The sequence below is a fragment of the Taudactylus pleione genome, unplaced genomic scaffold (genome assembly GCF_031769625.1).
Source record: "Taudactylus pleione unplaced genomic scaffold, aTauple2 ptg001289l, whole genome shotgun sequence".
Taxonomy (NCBI): Eukaryota; Metazoa; Chordata; class Amphibia; order Anura; family Myobatrachidae; genus Taudactylus; species Taudactylus pleione.
Genome location: NW_028285689.1, coordinates 310,311 through 337,388, shown reverse-complemented (window position 1 = coordinate 337,388; position 27,078 = coordinate 310,311). Strand labels below are relative to the sequence as shown.

At 49.8% G+C, this 27,078-nt stretch overlaps 1 protein-coding gene across 1 annotated transcript in view; it reads right to left on the bottom strand.

Annotated features, from left to right (window-relative positions):
• Nucleotides 1–25,730, bottom strand: part of LOC148443365 (diamine oxidase [copper-containing]-like) — a 91,299-nt gene extending 65,569 nt beyond the window's left edge. Inside the window, exon 1 of the mRNA XM_088462928.1 lies at nt 25,708–25,730. The gene's annotated coding sequence lies outside the window, so the exon portion shown is untranslated. The remainder of the gene's footprint in view (nt 1–25,707) is intronic.
• Between the last annotated feature and the right edge of the window lie 1,348 nt (nt 25,731–27,078).

The following is a 27,078-nucleotide window of genomic DNA, read 5'->3' as shown; positions in this document are numbered from 1 at the left end:
GGTAATTACCCTATAGCCTGGCAGCCTCACCTAGGGAGGGATATGGTAATTACCCTAGCCTGGCAGTGGGGGGTTAGGTGGTGACTGAAGAAGCCTTTCCTTTGAAATGCGGGCTAGGGAGACACCTGTGTGTCTGTATACGATACCCCCGCAAGTTTGGGGAAAGCAAGTTGTTTGTGGTTAGGAAGCTTCTATGTTGTGTAAGAGCTTAGAAGGTGTAAGACTCAGAAAGCCCAAACTGGTTTAGTCATAGACGTGTGAAGAGACGAATGCAATAGGAATTTGCATTATATTTACCTTTTCAGAAACAGTATATGCTAACTCAGGCCCTCATTCAGAGCCGCTCGTTAGCGGCAGTACGCTCGTTCCGAGCGATGTTTGCACATCTGCGCATGCGTACGGTTTTTAGTACGCATGCGCGAACCAGTCAGTGCGGCCAAAAATCGTTTGTACGCTATATAGCGAGTGCCTGCTATTTTGAGTGACAGAATGAGGCGTATGTGGGTGGTAACAGGGGAAGGTGCTTGAAAATGGGGAGTGGAGATCCGAACGCAGGCGTGCTTAAAGGTCAAAACGGGCGTATTATGGGTGTGCATAATTAATTCAGCAGCGTCATTGACCACGTCACTGGGTTATTTTATAGCCAGAACTGCTCGCAAATTTGTGGTAGCAAACACCAACCACAAGAATAGCGAGCAGTTCATACGCTGGTCGATGTACTCGATTAATCTAATAAATAGCGGACATGACGTAGGATGCGAGCGGCCAGGGGGCGTTTTTAACAAATAAACGAGCGTATGTTTTGCTCGCTCGTTCAGACTTAGAGGCGTGAACAGACTACAATTTGCGAACGGATCATTTGAATAGCCACCCCTTGTTTTTGAACGAACGACCGCAAATAGCGAACGGCTCTGAATCAGGCCCTCAGTCTGTGCTTAGGAAACCAAATGTTTTTGGGTGGTATCAAGGAAATTGATTTCATTTCTGTAAAATGTAAGACGTATTTATTTATGTTTTCTGAGAGTCTGATTGGCTAGAAGGAGCACAGGGTGGATTTGGCCCCTGTGATGTTGTATGTAAGAATGACATAAAAAGAGGGACTGTGAGCCCTGTATGGGTACAACCCTGTAACTTCTTTGAGGAAAAGAGCTGCTGATAAGATTCCTGTATGTGGTACATCTTTGGAAATCCTTTGTGGAGAATTGCTGTTTGATTTCTGTGTGATATTCCCCTTCAGATGGAAGGGAGGGTCTTCTTTAAGACATTGAGCAAATAAACACCGTTTGCTTTTACTTCAATTGACTCAATTCTGCGACCAACAGAATTGCATCAAAACGCTATTCCGTTCTCCTGCTGTTCTGGGTAAGAGCTTCGAGTCTCCAAGTTCAAGCCCTCTGCCAGCTACGGTGCAGACCTGGTCCATTGCGAGGGATCAGGAGGATACAGCCGACACCAAACAGGAGGTGCGTCCGCAGTTAGTCAAACGCATACGTAGCAGAAGTGGTTCCAGGTGCCTAGGCAGGAACCTGATTGTACGTAAAAAGCAGTTCCAAACGCCGATGGTAGAGTTTGGTGGTGGAGGCATCGTTACACGCACACGGTGCAGTGGGCGGAGTCAGTGACAGGCGGTCACTGACGGTGAGTGGGAGTCCAAAAGCGCTAACCCGTGACCAGGGACGGCCTAGGTGAAAGGCGTCCAGTCACATCTGGTGGCATAGCGGTGGGATAATCCCAGGTGGCTTTTCGGTCACCCGACAAGAGAAGCAGAGTTACTCAGGAGAGGAGTAACTGCAGTTCAGGAGAATGCGTAGGATGGCTGATTACAACTGAGTGGAGTTGCATCAGACGGAGGTGGAAAGTGCGCCACCGTAACAACGGACGCCCCTCAGAACGTGGTGAGAGCAACAAGTACCGCCCCCTCTAACAGCAGTTATGTTTCTCAGAATTCCCCAGCATGGCAGGGATTCCAACGTCCCAGGGGGGACAGAATGGATTCCCTAGCGGATCGGCTAGCGGAATTGGGAGAAAAGGCAACGGAACAAGAACGTATGCTCATCATTCGGATGTGGCATGACGAGCAGGCACCACGGGCCGTGGTACCCCAAGCACCGTTGCAGACTGCTGTACCGGGATCAGATTGTATCCAGTTTGCCAAGGTTGCAGACAGCAATGGGGACATTGATGGACATTTGCAAGTATTTGAAAGGACTTGTAAACGACATGATTTACCCAAGCAGGAGTGGGTGAGACACCTAGTGCCCACACTGCACGGAGAGGCCCTGGAGGCCTATCGAGGAGTGGCCACCGAGGACTGCGGTGACTATGATGAAGTCGTAAGGGCCCTCCTACAGCGAAACTTTGTCACTCCTGAGTCTTACAGGAAAAAGTTCCGGACTTGCCCAAGAACCCTACCAGCACCAATGAGCAGTTCGCCACCCAGCTGAGGCAGTACATGGTGAAGTGGGTGAAGGGATCTGGTGCCACTACCTGGGACGCACTGATTGATCTGCTATGCCAAGAGCAGTTCTACCACAGGTGTGCCCCAGAGGTGAAGGAGTGGGTGCTAGACCGGGAGCCACCCAGCTTGAAGATGGCTGCCCAGTTAGCAGACAAGTATGTGGCAATTCGATCACAAGGGCAGAAGCGCCCCACTAGTAGCCGACCCCAATGGACTGTACAACCAGGGGAACACCCCTCTTCTGCTCATCACCCCCCAAAGCGGGCATCCTCCAACCCGGGTGCTCTTGGCCAGCAATCGCCCCGCCCTGTCCCTGCAAATCATCAGAGACCACCGGGGCCCCGACTGGACAGGAAGGGAAAATCGGACATCTGAGGATGAACTGTCCCACACCCCAAGCACCCCAGACTCGTGCCCCAAATCCGAGTGCTGGAGCCCGGCATGCTTGACTGACCCGGAGAGGTGAGCCCAAAGAGACTGTTCCTACTCCAGTCAGTCCAATGGAGTGTGGGGAGAATCAGGTGAACTCTATAGAGAGAGTCACCTGCATGGCCAAGGGGCCACCCCAAAATATGTTGCAGCACCTGCAGACGGTCCAAGTGGGGCCCCTGCAGGGATAAGGATTAAGAGACTCTTGGGCCTCAATCACTGTCGTGAGCCCCCACCTTACTGATTCTGCTGCAGTACTGCCAGGTTGCACTGCCAAAGTGACCGTGGCAGGCGGAATGGAGTGAGAGTCTACCTGGACTGGGGAGCTGGCCCAGAGTTGAGGGATGTTGCTGTCATGGATGGCCTTCCAACTGATGTGATCCTGGGGGATGACCTTGATGGTGGAACCGTTACCTTGTTTGCTAACGCCATTGCCCGGAGTCAAGTTTCCGGATCACAGTCTACATCAACTACACCAGAACAGCCCAGCCCAGAGGAAAAGACCACAGCAGCTAGATAACTGCCAGCGCAGCTTACCACAGCATCAACCAGCCCAGAGGAAAATATTACAGCGGCTAGATCAGCATATCTACCCAGCATGCCTTTTGCCTCTGGTATGCCTACGTCCCTTAGCAACACAGAGGATGTTGGTTCCGGCTCGTTGGATCCTGTGAGGGTGCCCAGTGATGCTCCTGTCCCTAGTGGTTTGCCAACTCCGGTGGTGAGTATGAGCGACCACACTGACTTCCCTTTGACTGACCTCAACCAAACTGACCCTAGCGATCCCAACCCATATCCCCCTGTAGACTGTCCCTACTTTGAAGGAGGTGAGGGACCCAGACAGGAGTTCAGGGAAGCTCAGCTTGCTGACCCACATCTGGAAGGCATATCATGCCAAGCTGGCAGCGGCCTTCCAGGGATAGCGGCAGTGAGTGTGACCTGGCGGGAAGGGTTAAGGTACAGGATAGCCAGGAAGGTAGAAGGGGATAGGCCAGTTAGGGAGCAAGGTCCCCTGCTTGTGCCAAGTAGATCAGGGAAGACACGCAGCCTACCCATGGTGAATGCCACACAGAGCTCAGAGGCTGGTGATCTGTCCGCCATCACTATGGAACAGGTAGCGGATGAGGTGGTGAGAGAAGGCCTAGGTGACAGGTTAGCTTCCCCGAGTCATAGGTCATTGGAGGAAGATGGTAGGGCAGGTCTGACAGGTAGCACAGACAGATGCCAGGTGGAGATGACAGAGGTGCAGTCCCCAGGGTGTAGAGTGGGGGGAGACAGTGGTAGGCCCAGACCAGTGGGGGTGAAGGCAACCAGAAACTGTCCCCATCCCACAACCCCAAGACAGGTACTGACCTTAGAAACTGTAAGGCCCTATGGACAAGTTGTCCCTGACCTTAGTGCTGTAGTGACACCCCTTACAGAGTTGACCAGGGAGGGAATCCCCAAGTCAATGGACTGGATAACCGCTTGTGAGTTGGCATTCCAGTCATTGAAGGAGGCTCTGATACCAGCTCCAGTGCAGATGCCCCAATTTCAGGACCAGGACATTGTGGCACGAACTAATGCGTCATTGCACAGACAGGGAGCAGTACAGAGCCAGGAGGGGCCATATGGGCAGGAGCACCCTGTGGCTTGTTTGAGTCATATACTGCTACTGTGGGAGGTGGGGTATGCCACAATTGGAACACAGTGGTTGGCAATTGTTTGAGCATTGGACCACCTTCGGCACTATGTGTGTGACTGGTCCCCCAAAAGGGAAACTGACAGACTGTTGTGGTGGAGCCTTGGACTTCAGAGTGACTATTTGGACATTGTGCACAGACAAGGAAAGGCCCACTGCAATATGGATGAACTGTCCAGGCCGGAGCCGAAGCCACCCAGGTAGCTTCCCTGAACCCCCCAAGAGACTGCGGGACCAGGAGCCAAATTGTTGGGACATGGCCCTCTTTTAGCCCGTTTGAGGGGGAGGGGAGAAGTGTGGCCGGAGGCAGGCCACACGGGGTTAATGGCTGCCACAGCACTGAAGGGGTTAACCCCCGTGCTGTGCCGCCATTTTTAAAGGACAAAAAGGCACCAGGCGCCCATTGGAAATGTATACTCTGTGCTACGCGCTGAGTGTTAAGTGTGTTTTTAATGTTTTACATGTCGCTGCCTGGACCTGCTGCACTGGGGGAGTGTGGGTAGAATGTGTCATGGCCGCTGCGGGACAGGGAGAGCCAGCTCCCACTGCGACCAGCGCTGAAACAGTTACAGTGGACACAGTATAAAAGCACACTGCACATGGTTCATAGTAACCTGCATTAATATACACATATTTTGCGGTAGAGCACTGCGTCTGCAATGCATTGGTGTATAAAGTGGAGTAGTATAGTCTATGACATGTTTGAATATATTTTTGTATGTAATATGGGTGTAAATGCACTTATAGAAATGTAACATGTCCTGACCTTTGGAGACAAACTGCTGGTTAGACGTCCTCACCTAGGGATGGATATGGTAATTACCCTATAGCCTGGCAGTGGGGATGGATATGGTAATTACCCTATAGCCTGGCAGTGGGGATGGATATGGTAATTACCCTATAGCCAGGCAGCCTCACCTAGGGATGGATATGGTAATTACCCTATAGCCTGGCAGCCTCACCTAGGGAGGGATATGGTAATTACCCTAGCCTGGCAGTGGGGGGTTAGGTGGTGACTGAAGAAGCCTTTCCTTTGAAATGCGGGCTAGGGAGACACCTGTGTGTCTGTATACGATACCCCCGCAAGTTTGGGGAAAGCAAGTTGTTTGTGGTTAGGAAGCTTCTATGTTGTGTAAGAGCTTAGAAGGTGTAAGACTCAGAAAGCCCAAACTGGTTTAGTCATAGACGTGTGAAGAGACGAATGCAATAGGAATTTGCATTATATTTACCTTTTCAGAAACAGTATATGCTAACTCAGGCCCTCATTCAGAGCCGCTCGTTAGCGGCAGTACGCTCGTTCCGAGCGATGTTTGCACATCTGCGCATGCGTACGGTTTTTAGTACGCATGCGCGAACCAGTCAGTGCGGCCAAAAATCGTTTGTACGCTATATAGCGAGTGCCTGCTATTTTGAGTGACAGAATGAGGTGTATGTGGGTGGTAACAGGGGAAGATGCTTGAAAATGGGGAGTGGAGATCCGAACGCAGGCGTGCTTAAAGGTCAAAACGGGCGTATTATGGGTGTGCATAATTAATTCAGCAGCGTCATTGACCACGTCACTGGGTTATTTTATAGCCAGAACTGCTCGCAAATTTGTGGTAGCAAACACCAACCACAAGAATAGCGAGCAGTTCATACGCTGGTCGATGTACTCGATTAATCTAATAAATAGCGGACATGACGTAGGATGCGAGCGGCCAGGGGGCGTTTTTAACAAATAAACGAGCGTATGTTTTGCTCGCTCGTTCAGACTTAGAGGCGTGAACAGACTACAATTTGCGAACGGATCATTTGAATAGCCACCCCTTGTTTTTGAACGAACGACCGCAAATAGCGAACGGCTCTGAATCAGGCCCTCAGTCTGTGCTTAGGAAACCAAATGTTTTTGGGTGGTATCAAGGAAATTGATTTCATTTCTGTAAAATGTAAGACGTATTTATTTATGTTTTCTGAGAGTCTGATTGGCTAGAAGGAGCACAGGGTGGATTTGGCCCCTGTGATGTTGTATGTAAGAATGACATAAAAAGAGGGACTGTGAGCCCTGTATGGGTACAACCCTGTAACTTCTTTGAGGAAAAGAGCTGCTGATAAGATTCCTGTATGTGGTACATCTTTGGAAATCCTTTGTGGAGAATTGCTGTTTGATTTCTGTGTGATATTCCCCTTCAGATGGAAGGGAGGGTCTTCTTTAAGACATTGAGCAAATAAACACCGTTTGCTTTTACTTCAATTGACTCAATTCTGCGACCAACAGAATTGCATCAAAACGCTATTCCGTTCTCCTGCTGTTCTGGGTAAGAGCTTCGAGTCTCCAAGTTCAAGCCCTCTGCCAGCTACGGTGCAGACCTGGTCCATTGCGAGGGATCAGGAGGATACAGCCGACACCAAACAGGAGGTGCGTCCGCAGTTAGTCAAACGCATATGTAGCAGAAGTGGTTCCAGGTGCCTAGGCAGGAACCTGATTGTACGTAAAAAGCAGTTCCAAACGCCGATGGTAGAGTTTGGTGGTGGAGGCATCGTTACACGCACACGGTGCAGTGGGCGGAGTCAGTGACAGGCGGTCACTGACGGTGAGTGGGAGTCCAAAAGCGCTAACCCGTGACCAGGGACGGCCTAGGTGAAAGGCGTCCAGTCACATCTGGTGGCATAGCGGTGGGATAATCCCAGGTGGCTTTTCGGTCACCCGACAAGAGAAGCAGAGTTACTCAGGAGAGGAGTAACTGCAGTTCAGGAGAATGCGTAGGATGGCTGATTACAACTGAGTGGAGTTGCATCAGACGGAGGTGGAAAGTGCGCCACCGTAACAACGGACGCCCCTCAGAACGTGGTGAGAGCAACAAGTACCGCCCCCTCTCACAGCAGTTATGTTTCTCAGAATTCCCCAGCATGGCAGGGATCCCAACGTCCCAGGGGGGACAGAATGGATTCCCTAGCGGATCGGCTAGCGGAATTGGGAGAAAAGGCAACGGAACAAGAACGTATGCTCATCATTCGGATGTGGCATGACGAGCAGGCACCACGGGCCGTGGTACCCCAAGCACCGTTGCAGACTGCTGTACCGGGATCAGATTGTATCCAGTTTGCCAAGGTTGCAGACAGCAATGGGGACATTGATGGACATTTGCAAGTATTTGAAAGGACTTGTAAACGACATGATTTACCCAAGCAGGAGTGGGTGAGACACCTAGTGCCCACACTGCACGGAGAGGCCCTGGAGGCCTATCGAGGAGTGGCCACCGAGGACTGCGGTGACTATGATGAAGTCGTAAGGGCCCTCCTACAGCGAAACTTTGTCACTCCTGAGTCTTACAGGAAAAAGTTCCGGACTTGCCCAAGAACCCTACCAGCACCAATGAGCAGTTCGCCACCCAGCTGAGGCAGTACATGGTGAAGTGGGTGAAGGGATCTGGTGCCACTACCTGGGACGCACTGATTGATCTGCTATGCCAAGAGCAGTTCTACCACAGGTGTGCCCCAGAGGTGAAGGAGTGGGTGCTAGACCGGGAGCCACCCAGCTTGAAGATGGCTGCCCAGTTAGCAGACAAGTATGTGGCAATTCGATCACAAGGGCAGAAGCGCCCCACTAGTAGCCGACCCCAATGGACTGTACAACCAGGGGAACACCCCTCTTCTGCTCATCACCCCCCAAAGCGGGCATCCTCCAACCCGGGTGCTCTTGGCCAGCAATCGCCCCGCCCTGTCCCTGCAAATCATCAGAGACCACCGGGGCCCCGACTGGACAGGAAGGGAAAATCGGACATCTGAGGATGAACTGTCCCACACCCCAAGCACCCCAGACTCGTGCCCCAAATCCGAGTGCTGGAGCCCGGCATGCTTGACTGACCCGGAGAGGTGAGCCCAAAGAGACTGTTCCTACTCCAGTCAGTCCAATGGAGTGTGGGGAGAATCAGGTGAACTCTATAGAGAGAGTCACCTGCATGGCCAAGGGGCCACCCCAAAATATGTTGCAGCACCTGCAGACGGTCCAAGTGGGGCCCCTGCAGGGATAAGGATTAAGAGACTCTTGGGCCTCAATCACTGTCGTGAGCCCCCACCTTACTGATTCTGCTGCAGTACTGCCAGGTTGCACTGCCAAAGTGACCGTGGCAGGCGGAATGGAGTGAGAGTCTACCTGGACTGGGGAGCTGGCCCAGAGTTGAGGGATGTTGCTGTCATGGATGGCCTTCCAACTGATGTGATCCTGGGGGATGACCTTGATGGTGGAACCGTTACCTTGTTTGCTAACGCCATTGCCCGGAGTCAAGTTTCCGGATCACAGTCTACATCAACTACACCAGAACAGCCCAGCCCAGAGGAAAAGACCACAGCAGCTAGATAACTGCCAGCGCAGCTTACCACAGCATCAACCAGCCCAGAGGAAAATATTACAGCGGCTAGATCAGCATATCTACCCAGCATGCCTTTTGCCTCTGGTATGCCTACGTCCCTTAGCAACACAGAGGATGTTGGTTCCGGCTCGTTGGATCCTGTGAGGGTGCCCAGTGATGCTCCTGTCCCTAGTGGTTTGCCAACTCCGGTGGTGAGTATGAGCGACCACACTGACTTCCCTTTGACTGACCTCAACCAAACTGACCCTAGCGATCCCAACCCATATCCCCCTGTAGACTGTCCCTACTTTGAAGGAGGTGAGGGACCCAGACAGGAGTTCAGGGAAGCTCAGCTTGCTGACCCACATCTGGAAGGCATATCATGCCAAGCTGGCAGCGGCCTTCCAGGGATAGCGGCAGTGAGTGTGACCTGGCGGGAAGGGTTAAGGTACAGGATAGCCAGGAAGGTAGAAGGGGATAGGCCAGTTAGGGAGCAAGGTCCCCTGCTTGTGCCAAGTAGATCAGGGAAGACACGCAGCCTACCCATGGTGAATGCCACACAGAGCTCAGAGGCTGGTGATCTGTCCGCCATCACTATGGAACAGGTAGCGGATGAGGTGGTGAGAGAAGGCCTAGGTGACAGGTTAGCTTCCCCGAGTCATAGGTCATTGGAGGAAGATGGTAGGGCAGGTCTGACAGGTAGCACAGACAGATGCCAGGTGGAGATGACAGAGGTGCAGTCCCCAGGGTGTAGAGTGGGGGGAGACAGTGGTAGGCCCAGACCAGTGGGGGTGAAGGCAACCAGAAACTGTCCCCGTCCCACAACCCCAAGACAGGTACTGACCTTAGAAACTGTAAGGCCCTATGGACAAGTTGTCCCTGACCTTAGTGCTGTAGTGACACCCCTTACAGAGTTGACCAGGGAGGGAATCCCCAAGTCAATGGACTGGATAACCGCTTGTGAGTTGGCATTCCAGTCATTGAAGGAGGCTCTGATACCAGCTCCAGTGCAGATGCCCCAATTTCAGGACCAGGACATTGTGGCACGAACTAATGCGTCATTGCACAGACAGGGAGCAGTACAGAGCCAGGAGGGGCCATATGGGCAGGAGCACCCTGTGGCTTGTTTGAGTCATATACTGCTACTGTGGGAGGTGGGGTATGCCACAATTGGAACACAGTGGTTGGCAATTGTTTGAGCATTGGACCACCTTCGGCACTATGTGTGTGACTGGTCCCCCAAAAGGGAAACTGACAGACTGTTGTGGTGGAGCCTTGGACTTCAGAGTGACTATTTGGACATTGTGCACAGACAAGGAAAGGCCCACTGCAATATGGATGAACTGTCCAGGCCGGAGCCGAAGCCACCCAGGTAGCTTCCCTGAACCCCCCAAGAGACTGCGGGACCAGGAGCCAAATTGTTGGGACATGGCCCTCTTTTAGCCCGTTTGAGGGGGAGGGGAGAAGTGTGGCCGGAGGCAGGCCACACGGGGTTAATGGCTGCCACAGCACTGAAGGGGTTAACCCCCGTGCTGTGCCGCCATTTTTAAAGGACAAAAAGGCACCAGGCGCCCATTGGAAATGTATACTCTGTGCTACGCGCTGAGTGTTAAGTGTGTTTTTAATGTTTTACATGTCGCTGCCTGGACCTGCTGCACTGGGGGAGTGTGGGTAGAGTGTGTCATGGCCACTGCGGGACAGGGAGAGTCAGCTTCCACTGCAACCAGCACTGAAACAGTTACAGTGAACACAGTATAAAAGCACACTGCACATGGTTCATAGTAACCTGTATTAATATACACATATTTTGTGGTAAAGCACTGCGTCTGCAATGCATTGGTGTATAAAGTGGAGTAGTATAGTCTATGACATGTTTGAATATATTTTTGTATGTAATATGGGTGTAAATGCACTTATAGAAATGTAACATGTCCTGACCTTTGGAGACAAACTGCTGGTTAGACGTCCTCACCTAGGGATGGATATGGTAATTACCCTATAGCCTGGCAGTGGGGATGGATATGGTAATTACCCTAGCCTAGCAGTGGGGATGGATATGGTAATTACCCTATAGCCTGGCAGCCTCACCTAGGGATGGATATGGTAATTACCCTAGCCTGGCAGTGGGGATGGATATGGTAATTACCCTAGCCTAGCAGTGGGGATGGATATGGTAATTACCCTATAGCCTGGCAGCCTCACCTAGGGAGGGATATGGTAATTACCCTAGCCTGGCAGTGAAGGGTTAGGTGTTGACTGAAGAAGCCTTTCCTTTGAAATGCGGGCTAGGGAGACACCTGTGTGTCTGTGTACGATACCCCCGCAAGTTTGGGGAAAGCAAGTTGTTTGTGGTTAGGAAGCTTCTATGTTGTGTAAGAGCTTAGAAGGTGTAAGACTCAGAAAGCCCAAACTGGTTTAGTCATAGACGTGTGAAGAGACGAATGCAATAGGAATTTGCATTATATTTACCTTTTCAGAAACAGTATATGCTAACTCAGTTTGTGCTTAGGAAAGCAAATGTTTTTGGGTGGTATCAAGGTAATTAATTTCATTTCTGTGAAATGTAAGACGTATTTATTTATGTTTTCTGAGAGTCTGATTGGCTAGAAGGAACACAGGGTGGATTTGCCTCCCTGTGATGTTGTGTGTAAGAATGACATAAAAAGAGGGACTGTGAGCCCTGTATGGGTACAACCCTGTAACTTCTTTGAGGAGAAGAGCTGCTGATAAGATTCCTGTATGTGGTACATCTTTGGAAAGCCTTTGTGGAGAATTGCTGTTTGATTTCTGTGTGATATTCCCCTTCAGACGGAAGGGAGGGTCTTCTTTAAGACATTGAGCAAATAAACACCGTTTTCCTTTACTTCAATTGACTCAATCCTGCGACCAACAGAATTGCGCCAAAACGCTATTCCATTCTCCTGCTGTTCTGAGTAAGAGCTCCGTGTCTCCAAGTTCAAGCCCTCTGCCAAGCTACCGTGCAGACCTGGTCCATTGCGAGGGATCAGGAGGATACAGCCAACACCAAACAGGAGGTGTGGCCGCAGTTAATCAAACGCATACGCAGCAGAAGTGGTTCCAGCTGCCTAGGCAGGAACCTGATTGTACGTAAAAAGCGGTTCCAAACGCCGATGGTAGAGTTTGGTGGTGGCAGCATCATTACACGCCCACGGTGCAGTGGGCGGAGTCAGTGACAGGCGGTCACTGACGGTGAGTGGGAGTCCAAAAGCGCTAACCCGTGACCAGGGACGGCCTAGGCCAAAGTGTGATTTCGACAGGACAGACCCCACACCCCTTTCTTGCGAGGTCATGCCTCCTTTTACACACCAGGCCCACTTTTTTGCATGTAAAAAATGGTTTGGGGGGGTCCGCACTAGTCAATTAGTTATTAGTTTAATCATGTAAGTCATTCAAAGTTTAATTATAGAAACCAACATTGAGGTCTTAACGGAAATAAATTGACGTAAGACTATGCTATGGTTGGTGGTGCTACCAGATAAATTAGTGAAAATCACAATCTAACTGATTATGCAAAGAAGCAGAAGAATAAATAAGTCTTACTGGTGGACTCTTAGTCAGATTAGATAAGGAAAATTAGAAAAAGACAAAAAAAATATATATATATAATAATACTTAACCTTTAATAAATCTTATTAAAAAGAAGTGTATTCCTGGAAACACATCTTGGTACCTGAGATCTCAGAAGACATATATCATTTATTCATAAAATTGCACATCAGGTGACCAAGCCTTCAGAGTCGAAACGCGCGTCCACCCGACGGGCTGTCCGTACTTTACAGCCCAGCTGATTGACCACCGGCAGCCGCATTTCCTGCCTATTATACCCGGTGGGTTGTTTGTACTTCACAGCCCAGCAGATACACCACCGGCAGCCGCATTTCCTGCCCACAGAGGTATCTCTCTGTTTTCTCTCTATCCCTATAGCGCTCTCTCATTCAAGCCGGACTGAAACTCCTCCTCTGCAATGCTTCTTGCACCACAAAGACCTAAGTTGAGAGAACCTAAATAAAATGATGAAATAATTGCCCTCGGACTGGTGATTTGTTGTATTTTCCTACCTCAAAAAGCCAACGATAAACCACCAAACACGGGTATATTCTCCCTGGTGTCATTAATATGCTCATTACTGTGCAGGATTTGCCCTCACCTAATATTGGGCCTCATCCAGATGTGGGCACTAATGCAATCGCAGCTGTGATCCCGTACGCAGCTAATGTGCGAAAATATGCAAATGTCGCAGCTGCCAGGGGATGTATTGAGACGCCCACTGGTGGCTTCACAGATCCAAGTAAGTGCGCGCACATAGGCAGCGACGGTCGCAAGTCCATCGATAATCGACCACCTGAGTAATTCTATGGTGGCGCAGAATGGCCGCAGGAACTGAGACACTGGCGCCATATTTTACAGAATTGCAGATTTAGACAGATACATGCCCTGAAAACAGCCATGAAATGCGCGTTTTTGCTGCCACTCCGTTACTTCACACAAAATGGCCCCTGTCCATCAATCTCCAACCGAATAAATTCTCACTACAACCCCATTTCATCACAATTCAATTCACTCTCCGTGCGTGCGCATTGTTGCTGAGACACATGCTCGGTCAGGTGTTAATTGCTCAACTTCATAAATATCGGCATTGCGTAATTTATATCCCGGCTGTTGGGATGCAGACACCAGCATCCCGACAGTACGTATTGGGGTTGGTATACAATCGGGAAGCCGGCAGCCGGAATCCCGGCAGCCGGCTTCCCGACTGCTTTATCCCGCCATGGGATAAATGACCAGCATCTATATCTAGACGTCGCTCATTTCCCGACGCTGGGAGACCGGCGCCCGTCATCCCGATCGAGCGGATGCCGGGCGCCGCGAGCGGACAGCCGCGGGGGGGAGGGTTAGGTTTAGGGCACCTTGAGGAGGGTTAGGCTAGGGGGAGGGAGGGTTATGGTTAGGCACCCCCCCAGGGGACTTAGGTTTAGGCAGCGGGGAAGAGGGGGGTTAGGGTTAGGCTAGGGGAGGAAGGGTTAGGGTTAGGCACCCCGGGGGGGACTTAGGGTTAGGCAGCGCGGAAGGGGGGGGTTAAGCACTTAGAGGGCGGATTAGGGTTAGGCACAGGGGGGGAGGTTAGGGTTAGGCACCCCTAAGGAGGGTTAGGGGGGTTAGGTTAGATTAGTAGATACTTGCCTTACCACGATCAGGATTTCCAGCGCTGTCGGGCTTCCGCTGCCAGGCTCTGTTGTTTTGTCGGGCTGCCGCTGCCAGGATTTGAACTCCCGCCCATGCGGCATCCGGGATATCATACCGATTCCTTGGGGTTAAGGGGAGGGTTAGGCACTAGGGGGAGGGTTAGGGTTAGGCACTAGGGGGACGGTTAGGCACTATGTGGAGGGTTAGGGTTAGGCATTAGGGGGAGGGTTAAGGTTATACACTAGGGGGAGGGTTAGGGTTAGGCACTAGGGGGAGGGTTAGGGTTAGGCACTAGGGGGAGGGTTAGGGTTAGGCACTAGGGGGACGGTTAGGCACTATGTGGAGGGTTAGGCATTAGGGGGAGGGTTAAGGTTATACACTAGGGGGAGGGTTAGGCACTAGGGGGAGGGTTAGGGTTAGGCACTAGGGGGAGGATTAGGGTTAGGCATTAGGGGGAGGGTTAAGGTTATACACTAGGGGGAGGGTTAGGGTTAGGCACTAGGGGGAGAGTTAGGGTTAGGCACTAGGGGGAGGGTTAGGGTTAGGCATTAGGGGGAGGGTTAGGGTTAGGCACTAGGTGGAGGGTTAGGGTTAGGCCAGTGTTGGCTAACCTTGACACTCCAGCTGTTGTGGAACTATATATCCCAGCATGCCCTGCCACAGTTTTAGCATGCCCTAATAGCAAAACTGTAGCAGTGCATGCTGGGTTATGTAGTTCCATAACAGCTGGAGTGTCAAGGTTAGCCAACACTGGGTTAGGCACTAGGTGGAGGGTTAGGATTAGGCACTAAGGGAGGGTTAGGGTTAGGCACTAGGTGGAGGGTTATGTTTAGGCACTAGGGGGAGGTTTAGAGGTAGGATAGGATTAGGCACTAGGTTGAGGGTTAGGGTTAGGCACTAGGTGGAGGGTTAGGTTTAGGCACTAGGGGAGGGCTAGGGTTAAGCACTAGGTGGAGAGTTAGGCTGTGGGGGTGTAGGGTTAGGTTTAGGTTGTAGGATGGGTGGGTTAGGTTTAGCGGTAGGGATAGGGTTAGGGTTCTTACCGACAAGCACCCCATACCCATCCCATTGCGTATATATCTGAATCACACCCATAACAGGCTGAGCACTGTGGACCATCCGTGCCTGACACACTGTCATAGAGCTGATTGCACCTTCTTTGTCGCTGTAGTAGCCGGAGGTGCGCCATAAACCTTAAATTGTACTCAAGCATTAACTCTAGTAGTGCTTTGTTAATCCCTGCAGTTCTGAGTCGCAGGCTGAAGTAGATGCAGCAGGGTTTAGTGTCGGGCACCCGTCTGTGAGTTTATGAAAATGCTGATACAAACTCCTTCCCTTGTGTCTCCATCATGAGACTCGCAGGTTTCAGATCCGTCTTGGGATCAGCTGACGGAGGAGTATGGGTGAAAACTAGGAGACTGGATGAGTGGTCCTCATGGAGCAGACATGGACTATAGCTGACATCCGTGGCAAACCCAAACACACAGGGTGGAACTCTGGACTGGAGTCTGCACAAGGACACAGAACTGGAATCCCAGCCGAGACATCCAGGAACCATTTGTACGGAACTCAGCCCCAGTTCCCAATAGAGCAGTTAAGGTGGGAACCCAGTACTGAACCTGGAGTCTAGAAACTCAGACACCACAACTGGAGAGACTCAGAGGTGCCTAGTACCGAACCTGGAGTCTAGAAACTCAGACACCACAACTGGAGAGACTCAGAGGTGCCTGGAGTCTAGAAACTCAGAACGAGCTCAGGGTGGATAACCACAAGGGTAAAATCATCCTGGAACCCAAACTTTGATTCACAGGCCTGGCACTGGAATCAGAACATGGAACTCAGAAACTGAAAGTGAGGATGCAGCACCTTGGACCCCCGAATGCACCAGCCGGGCAAACCTGGAGGCCGCAGCGCACCTCAGCCCTGGAACCGGACCATGACACTCAGGAACAGCCCCAGTGCAGAAACTCAGAACAGGAAAAACCATACACCAGACCTATGATTGGCAGCCAAAGGGAATGAGCGAGAGTCCAGATATACTTCATGCTGGGGAATCTCCTGGAAGAGCCACAACAGATGGGGACCATGAGTGCAGACCAGGAAGGCAGGATGGTAGCAGAGTGCAGATATAGGATCGCTGGTAGATAACAGGAGTCCGCTCAGCAGGATACAGATGACAGGTGATAAACTGTAGATGGTCAGACACAGAAGCTCAATACAAAATACACCGGCACCGAAGTGACTGATGCCTGGGGACCAGGAACTATCTCAGGAATGTGCTGCTCTTCTGAAGGGGTTTAAATAGGCAGCAGCACAGGGATTGGACTAGACAGTCACACGGGAAAATCCATCATGGCCGTGCCCATGCAGCCGACTGGTTTGTTTACTCATGTGCTGTGGAGAGCGGGGATACTGCTGAGACACTGGGGATGTGCGGAGTGCAATGATGTGGCAGTGCCACGTATGGTAAGTGGGGCTAAGACTATACCGATTGGTGCGTCCTTAGACACCACTATTGGTCGTACCATTAAAACTTGTACCATCCATATAGCAGACACAGATTCTCCATCCCAGTATGGCCTCCTATGTGTCTGCCATAAAATGGATCATCTTGTGCTGTCACCGCCCAGGAACGCACAATACATTTTTAATACAATTCTCTGTGTGTGCACCTGAAATCACAACTGCAACTGTGCACAGAGACAATCAGGACGCAAGAACCCGCTCCACTACATCCGACATCGGCTGCGCGTCCACCCCTGGATCAGGCCATGAGGCTGATATCCTGATTGGCCCTGAGGCTGATATTCTGATTAGTCCTGAGGCTAATATTCTGATTAGTCCTGAGGCTGATATTCTGATTTGCCTTGAGGCTGATATACTGATTGGCCCTGAGGCTGATATTCTGATTTGCCTTGAGGCTGATATTCTGATTGGCCCTGAGGCTGATATTCTCATTGGCCCTGAGGCTGATATTCTCATTGGCCCTGAGGCTGATATTCTGATTGGCCCTGAGGCTGATATGCTGATTAGTCCTGAGGCTGATATTCTCATTGGCCCTGAGGCTGATATTCTGATTGGCCTTGAGGCTGATATTCTCATTGGCCCTGAGGCTGATATTCTGATTAGCCCTGAGGCTGACATTCTGATTGGCCTTCAGGCTGATATTCCCATTGGCCCTGAGGCTGATATTCTGATTGGCCCTGAGGTTGATATTCTCATTGGCCCTGAGGCTGATATTCTCATTGGTATTGAGGCTGATATTCTCATTGGTCTTGAGACTGATATTCTCATTGGCTTTGAGGCTGATATTCTGATTGGCCCTAAGGCTGATATTCTGATTGGCCTTGATGCTGATATTCTGATTGTCCCTGAGGCTGATATTCTGATTGGCCCTGAGGCTGATATTCTGATTGGCTTTAAAGCTGATATTCTGATTGGCCCTGAGGCTGATATTCTGATTGGCCCTGAGGCTGATATTCTGATTGGCCCTGAGGCTGATATTCTGAGACGTATGATGTCTATCAGCTTATTTTTACAAGCCCCAATCTTCTTGCTCATATCTGTTATCTGGAGATGGTAGATTTGCTACTTGTATTTATCTGGCTTTTATCTTAAACAGCAGCAAAATTGACCTTTCTAAGCACTTTCAGTACAACAAACAGGAGCGGCCCTACAGGGCCCGGCCTGTCACAGTGGCTTCATTAGTAGATTTTACTTCTTACTTTCCCCCTGTACATGCTCTATGCTACATGTACAACACCAAGTGTCTCACAGCGAGCGCAGGGATCAATACCCTCCCCTACACCCCCCGCCCCTCAGCCACCGGCTCCAGACTGCTCCTTACTGACATTTAGTTACGTTCCCTCTTGTTGCTGCCACATGGAGATTAGGGATGTGCGCCGGAACATTTTTGCCGGATTTGGATTTGGTTCTAATTCGTCATCCGGATTTGGATTTGCCAAACTGCGGTGACTGGATTTGGATTTGGGTTTGAATTTTTTTACAAAAATTGACAAAAAAAGCTAAAATCACATAAATTGGTCTTTTTTTTCTACCTAGAGTTTAATTAACCTCAATAACATTAATTTCCAGTCAATTTAGACCATATCACAGCTTATAATATTGTTTTCACCATTATTGGCCAAAGGTTGCAGTGAGCTGACTGGTTACTAAGCGACAAAGCAGCGGCACAGACACCACAGTATAAAGCACATCTATGACACATTGCCACACAGCAGTGGCAGAAATGAAAAGTAGTGCACCCACCCAGTGGGGTACGGCCAGCAGAGTCACAGTACTTGTTTACATAGTGAGCTACGGCCCAAGGAGTCACAGTGCACAATCTTATTCACATTACACCACACATAGGGCCTGATTCAGACCCACTCGCGAGCGGCTGTCCGCTCGCAAGTGGGTCGATGTTATGCACTGAGCATGCGCACGACGGAGGGAGCTCCGTCGTGCGCATGTGCCTGACGCGACGAGCGAAGGAAAGTCCTTCGCTCGTTGTGTCCGATCAAAGGGGGCATGCTGTCAATGTTGATTGACAGCACGCCCCCTTTGGTGGGCGTGCCGGGGGCGTGCCTCCCTGACGGGGGCGTTCCCACGGGAACGCCTCCCGTCAGAAGCCGGCCCACTGACATCACTAGTGATGTCAGTGGGAGTGATTTTGGCTCTGATAAAGCCAAAATCACTCCGGAGCTTGCGGTTGAAAACCTCAACCGCAGGCTCCGGCTCGCAATTTCGATGGTCGCGATGGTCTCAACCATCGCGGCCATCAAAAAGCACGCTCGTATAGCCTGTGGGTGGTGACCCACAGCTATACGAGCGTCCAGGAGGACGCTCCATGAAAATGGAGCCCGGCCCTCATTCAGAGCGTGCGCTCTGCTCAGAGCGTACGGCTCTGAATGAGGGCCATAGTGTCCCTGATTCACATTACACCATAAAGTAGTGTCTCTTATTTATGTTACCACACACAGTAGTGCCCCTTTTACACAATGCCCACAGTAGTGACCCTTATACACAATGCCCACAGTAGTGACCCTTTTACACAATGCCCACAGTAGTGACCCTTATATACAAAGCCCACAGTAGTAATGCCCCTTATACAATGCCCACAGTAGTATTGCCACTTATACAATGCCCACAGCAATAGTGTCCCTTACACATTGCCCCCAGCAGTGGTGTCCCTTACACAAAGCCCCCAGCAGTGGTGTCCCTTACACAATGCCCCCAGTAGTGGTGCCTCCTATGCAGTCCCCTTAGTAGTAGGGCCCCCTATGCAGTGCCCCCAGTAGTAGTATGCCCCCCAGTAGTATGCCCCCCATTAGCAGGCCCCCAGTAGTATGCCCCCCCAGTAGTATGCTCCCCATTAGCTGGCTCCTAGTAGTATGTCCCCAAAAGCAGGCCCCCAGTAGTATGCCCCCCCAGTAGTATGCCCCCCAGTAGTATGCCCCTCATTAGTTGGCCCCCAGTAGTATCCCCCCATAAGCAGGCCCCCAGTAGTCTGCCCCCCCAGTAGTATGCCCCCATTAGCTGGCCCCCAGTAGTATGCCCCCCCAGTAGTATGCCCCCATTAGCTGGCCCCCAGTAGTATGCCCCCCATTAGCTGTCCCCCAGTAGTATGCCCCCAAAAGCAGGCCCCCAGTAGTATGCCCCCATAAGCAGGCCCCCAGTAGTATGCCCCCCATTAGCTGGCCCCCCCAGTAGTATGCCCCCCATTAGCTGGCCCCCAGTAGTATGCCCCCCATTAGCTGGCCCCCAGTAGTTTGCCCCCCCAGTAGTATGCCCCCCATTAGCTGGCCCCCAGTAGTATTCCCCCCTGTAGTATGCCCCCCATTAGCTGGCCCCCAGTAGTATGCCTCCCCAGTAGTATGCCCCCCATTAGCTGGCCCCCAGTAGTATGCCCCCCCAGTAGTATGCCCCCCATTAGCTGGCCCCCAGTAGTATGCTGGCGGCTGTGTATTTGTGTCTGTGTAGGGCAGACCGCTCTCACAGGCGGCCGCCGTTCGGCCCCGAACGGAGATCCGAGTCAGGCGGGGAACACCAGAACAGGTGGACTCGGATCCCATATGTTTGGAGCAGTTCGGATTCCACAGAATCTGAACCGCTCATCTCTAATGAAGATCATTCAAAAGTAATTTGTAGTGTTAGCATTGAGCACTACTTAGGTTTTGTCTGTTGGAATCAGTATGATGTACCACCGGCAACATTCAAATCCCAACAGCGGAACCCCCCCACAGGTGAGTATTTTTTCTATTTACTAACCTCCTCCCCTAACCCTAACCTCCCCCCCCAAGTGCCTAACACTAACCCCTCTCTAAGTGCCTAACCCTAACCTCCCCTTCCCCTAGCCTAACCTTAACCTTCTGGGGGGGTTCCTAACCCTAAGTCTCCCCCGGTAGCTCCTAACCTAACCCTCCCCCCCGCGGCTGTCCATGCCCAGCGCCCGGCTTACCTTCGATCGGTAAGCCAGGTGACGGGCTCCCGGCATAGGTCTAATGACAGGTGTCGGGATTTTGACGCCTGTCATTAGTACCTTGGCGGGATTAGACAGTCGGGGTGCCGACGGTTGGCATTTAGACTGTCGGCATCCCGACTGCATACCTGTCTGCTTAGCACGGTGGCACAATGATTAGCATTACTGTCTCACAGAGCTGATGTCCTGGATTTGATACCCACCAAGGCAATATCTGTGTGGAGTTTGTATGTTCTCTGTGGGTTTCCTCCCACATTAAATAAAATATACTGGTAGGTTATTTGGCTTCTGACTAAGGGCGGGATGTACTAAGCATTGCATCCGCAATTAGCAGGTAATATCGCCGGTATGTACCTAGAAAATGGCTCTCCCGGTAAGAGTTGTTCTTTGCAATAGTGACTTCCGGGGTAATGCCCAGGTTATTACCCACTGGGTTGAAGCACCGGAATGTATCGCTTAGTACACATGAGAAATGCGGTAAAAGCCCAGAAAACTGCATTTTGCTATAGAAAACACTACATTTCTGCTCTGTCACCGGCTCTATAATAAGAATACGCCATTGAGTTATGCTGGCTTTATCTCCCATGTACTACAGAAGTAATGAAGTATTTAGCCCACAACGGTCGCACCCAATATTTCTACGGTTTATGTGAATGAGGCTCTTCTTGTGTTCACAAGTGATGTCAGTGGGAGAGCTTTACGCTCTGTTTGACCCGAAAGCTCTCTGGGGCTTGCGGCCACGAGACCCTACCACAAGGGTCTCGTCGCAAGCCCGATGGTCTTGACCATCGCAACCATCATCCTGGCCGCTTGCATAAGCTGTGGGTGGCAACCAGGAGGCAGCTCCATAAAAAAAAAACAAGACGCCCTGATTCAGAGCGATTCTGTCAGAGCGTTCGGCTCTGAATCAGGGCCCTAGTCAGGAGTGTTAGCTGCCACGATGCCTCAACCTCTCCACAGTTAGAGACACAGGTAAGAGTTAGCGACTAAGCCCCGTATTCAATTTGAGGCGAAAAGCCAGCATCGGCGAAAAAGTTTAGCCAATGACGTCATTTCGCCAGGCGGAAAAGTATTACCGTATTCAGTTTCAAAGACTTTACGCCTAGGAGGAAAGTCAATGCAATGTAATAGGCGAAAAGGTTTCACCTATGAATAGCAGGCGGAAAAAAGTGCATAGTTGGGATTTTGGGGTGCAACGTTGCGGGACCCCCCGTGCAGCCTTCAGACAGTCCCCCAAAGGTAAACTGTGTCAAAAAAGTTTTAAAAGCACTTAAGAACACCCCAGAAAAATCACTTTGAATTTGGAGGCGAAAAATAATGTTGGGGGACAAAGTTAAAAACTAGCGAACTTGACTCTGGGGGGGTCCCCAAAAATGCCCCAGGTGTTTTATTCATTGCAGGTGCTTGTGGCAGGTGGATTTTTCACATTTTTAAAACTTCACTTTAGCAACTTTAAAATATGCTCACCCCCATTTTCAAGTACCCCAAATTTGCTGGGATAACTTATTTTCTGCAAAAAAACCTCCTGAATACTATTCTTTGCCACTTATACAAAAACGTTATTTAGCAGCTATTGAGCCCGTTTAAAAACACCAAATACCTTCAGCAAGCCAAATCGGGGGGTACCATAGCTAACCCCCGTGTCACAGCATCTTTTGGGGGGTGTCAGGCTGATTTCCCCAAATCTGACAGTACTTTCCGCTTGTTTAAGTTTCGCCGGGTCCCGTTTTTGCCTACTTTCAAATTGAATACGGGGTAAAGCGGGCATGAGCGCAATACTTTTCGCCTACAAAACATGCGATGTAGGCGAAAAGTCTGGGAGGCGGAAAAGTATCGCAGATCCGCTGTAATTGAATACGGCTCTAAGTGGCCAAAGGTCATCTCTGGTTTTTGGTACAACTTCAGCCCCTAATTCGTGTTCTTTAAATACTGGTGTGTTCAGATTTCAGAAATCCAGACCCGCATCTCTCCCCCACTCCCCCGTTTACTCCGTGCCCTACAGGAGTAGCTGGAGCAAATATAGATATAACAGTTCTAGTCCTCAGCGCGCTGCTATTGACTTACCCACATAAGTTTACAATACCACAGAAAAAAAAGGGATTTTCCCTCCAGCACTGCAGCAATATCAACAAAAATACTTGAATCCTACATGATACACTTCACTATCACCTTTTTTCCCTTTTCGTGTGATGCCCCGGGGATGGTCCTTGGCTGGATTATTTTGGGGTGCCCTGCGCCTCGGACGTGAACCCCTTAATGTTAGGGATGCCGGTATAGAGGAGCCTTGACGTTGGCCTGGCGCTTAATCATATATTTGCAAATGTATGTAACTAATACCTCTGAATCCCTATTATCATGTAGGATTTAAGTATTTGTTGTTGATATTGCTGCAGTGTGCTGGGGGGCACATTCCTTTTTTTTCTGTGCTCAGTGTAAACCCCGCCCTTTACAAGCACCTGAGCTATATCATTAAGCTGATGTGAGCGACCACCATACTCTCTGTTTACAGTTCTGAGAGGCATGAAGGGAGCCAGCATTGGGAGGATGTGTTGGTCCATATAGTGCCATGTGGAGGTTTCTGGGGTACCTCCTAGGTGAGTCAGCTCTCAGCTTATACATGTGCTGTTATCATGCAGTACACTAATTGTAATTATATGACCCAGAGTGGGTGCTACTATTATGTAGCAATAATTATTTTGGGGTGAGCATTTGGGCGTTGGAACCCCGAAGTGGCTCTGGCTGCGTCTTTTTCACTTAATTCACATAAATATTTTTTCCTCACCTTTCCATTTGTTTGTTCATTATTTATGTAATTTTAATTCTTTCTCATTATATTAACATTTATTGATTTTCTTTACACATCTATTCTTTACACTTCATTATCACCTTTCTTCCATTTTCGTGTGATGCTCTGTGGATAGTCCTTGGCTGGATTATTTTGGGGTGCCCTGCACCTCAGACGTGAACCCCTTAATGTTAGGGACACTGGTATAGAGGAGCCTTGACGATGGCCTGGCGCTTAATTATATATTTGCAAATGTATGTAACTAATACCTCTGAATTTCTATTATCATGTAGGATTCAAGTTTTTTTGTTGATATTACTGCAGTGTGCTGGAGGGAACATTCTGCTCAGTGTATACCCCGCCCTTTACAAGCACCTGTGCTATATCATTAAGCTGATGTGAGCGACCACCATACTTTTTACATAAGTTTACAATCCCTGTTGGACTTTCAGCTACAGATGATCATAAAACACAGCAGTAAAACATGACAGGAATAATCAACGGAGAATTTAGGAGACAGAAAGACACTTTCTGGGGCTAGTGGAGAAGTTTGTCCTTATCGATGGTCACATTAGACATGATAAAGGACCATAGGGAAGGGAGTAAGCATTAAGGAACACAGGTAGATTGTATTTTGCATGTCTCCATGGTAACCAGCTTTATATAATATGTAGAGGAGCCCAGAGAGCCGCAGTGCGACAGCAATCACAGAACGCGCTTAGGTATGTTCTGCAAATATCTCTTTATCTGTGCCTCACATAGTGTTTCCATGGGGGTCATTCACCGAGTGCCACGCTCACACAAGATGGAGGCTGTGCTACAGCTGGCACCTGAAATTTCAGCATTTTAGGGCCCAGTTCAAATCCGAATGTAAACGCTGATGTTTACGCAGATTGAGCGACTGTTAGACATTGCGTATGTGCAATAGTCGCTCTGCTCACACGCAGCCATTGTTTTGCACACACATTTCACTTGCAAAGTGAGTGACAGGAAGTCAGCGTTTAGGGGGAGATAATGGAGGGGTCAGTAAAACGCACTGTTTTCAGGGCGTGCATAAATTAGCCCCTGCGTCCTTGCAGCAGGAGAGCCCTCTGTGTGATTAGAGACATAGGGGAGATGCACTGAGCCTTGGAGAAAGTACCAACCAATCAGCTCCTACCTGTCATGTTACAGGTTGTTTTTTGAAAACTGACAGTTAGGAACTGATTGGTTGGTACTTTATCTCTCTCCACTCTATCACTCCCCAATAATTAGTGCATCTCCATTGTCTGCAGAACTTTCAACTTATTCAGAAGACTGATGGCCGCCTGATCTGCGTTCAGTGTTTCCGGTTTTGTGTACGTGAGCGGCGGATGTGAGATGCGTTTAGTGGGCCTCTCTTAGTCCTGGACGTCGAGTGGGTCATTAGCATATTTTCGCAACAGCGTTCCATTAGAAATTGCAACTGCGATGGCATTTGTATGCAGATGTGAATGAGGCCCTTTGCGCTCACAGAAACAAGAGCAAAGTATATACAGAATCACCCTACACCCTGCCAGACCCATGAAAGCTGAGCCCACCCTTACAGTGCAGATGCCATTGTGTGAGTGTCAGATGCCCCCCTAATTTCTCACCCCCCCCGTGCTTGTCTGATACATCTATGTAATCGTACCTCACTGTCCTGATAACTGTGCGACTCTGCTGCTATCAGAGGATAAAGAATTGCTGCTCTGTGTCATTGTGTGCGTGTGTGACTGTGTGTATGGTATGTATGTGTGACTGTGTGTGTGTGTAACTGTGTGTATGTGTTCTGTGTGTAGGTGTGTGTACTGTGTGTGTGTATGTGTGTGCGTGTGTGACTATGTGTACGGTATGTATGTGTGACTGTGTGTAACTGTGTGTATGTGTGTATGTGTTCTGTGTGTGTGTTCTGTGTGTAGGTGTGTGTGTGTACTGTGTGTGTATGTGTTCTGTGTGTGTAGGTGTGTGTGTTCTGTGTGTGTGTGTACTGTGTGTAGGTGTGTGTATGTGTTCTGTGTGTGTGTGTGTACTGTGTGTGTGTGTAGGTGTGTGTGTACTGTGTGTATGTGTTCTGTGTGTGTAGGTGTGTGTGTTCTGTGTGTAGGTGTGTGTACTGTGTGTGTGTGTACTGTGTGTGTGTGTAGGTATGTGTGTTCTGTGTGTAGGTGTGTGTACTGTGTGTGTGTAGGTGTGTGTGTTCTGTGTGTAGGTGTGTGCACTGTGTGTGTGTGTGTGTAGGTGTGTGTACTGTGTGTGTATGTGTAGATGCCTAGGCAGAGTGATGGGATTGCTGTGTGTGCGGTGTGTGTACTGTGTGTGTGTGTGCGGTGTGCACCTTACCTGCTGCCTCCTCCTGTGCTTCTCCTGCTCTGTCTGTTATTATCAGCATTGCAGAGTGAAGTTCTTATGAAGGGGAGGGGGAGATTATACACTCTGTATGTGATAGGAGGCTGTGTAGTGACAGGAACACCATAGCCAGGTAACACAGAGCCCAATAACAGGTCACTGTCTGCTACACTCAGGTCCTGGACAGGAGATAACATGACCAGCACATAGATACCCTGATATAGCACAGTAGCATCAGGGTCACCAGCAGTATCAGCCTGGGCAGAGGTATAGCCCTATGGTATATCCAGTCCTAGAACTAATCCCCTGCTGCCCCAACAATGATACCTGGCTGCCCTGATGCTACTGGGCTAGAGCAGTAAGGGGGAGCTCGCCGCATCTGGCACGTCTTGGTGGATTTGCATATGAGTGGTCTTGGTAGCCGCCTTATTCATGTGCTGGTTACATAGGTGGCTACTACATATCTATCTATCTATCTATCTATCTATCTATCTATCTCATATCTATCTCATATCTATCTATATATCTCATATCTATCTATCTATCTATCTATCTCATATCTATCTTATATCTATTTATCTATCTATCTCATTATCTATCCATCTATCTCATATCTATCTATCTAACATCTAACATCTATCTCATATCTATCTAACATCTATCTCATATCTATCTAACATCTATCTCATATCCTATCGATCTATCTATCTATCTCATATTTATCTATCTATCTATCTATCTATCTATCTATCTATCTATCTATCTATCTATCATTCCATTTTATTTATGGGACATTACATTACAATACAGTAACCAAAATATAAACAGAACACAAGTAACAATTAGCAACACAATTCTCTATACACAATACAGCTCTGAAGGTGAAGGCTGTCATTGAAGTGCTTAAGAGGAGGACTGTGAGACAGCGGGGAGGAGGACCCTGCCCCTAGGAGCTTACAATCTAGGGGAGAGGGGAGACGGACAGATGACATGAGGCATGAGTGTGAAGAGGGGGACCTGAGTGCAAGAATTAAGCAAGGTAGAGACGGCTGAGACAGGAGTGACAGAGACCTGGTAACATGGTTATGTGGTGGAAGGGTATGCTTTGATGAACAGGTGGGTTTTCAGTGCACATTTAAAGCTCTGCAAGGTCAGGGAGAGCCTGATCGAGCGAGGGAGCTCATTCCAGTGTAGGGGAACTGCGCAGGCAAAATCTTGGATACTTGCATGAGATGAAGTAACCAGGGTGAAGGAGAGGTAACAGTCATTGGTAGACCGGAGTGGGCGGGAGGGAGTATGTAAGGAGATGAGGTTGGAGTAGTAGGGAGCAGTGGAGTTAGAGAGGGCCTTGTATGTGAAGGTGAG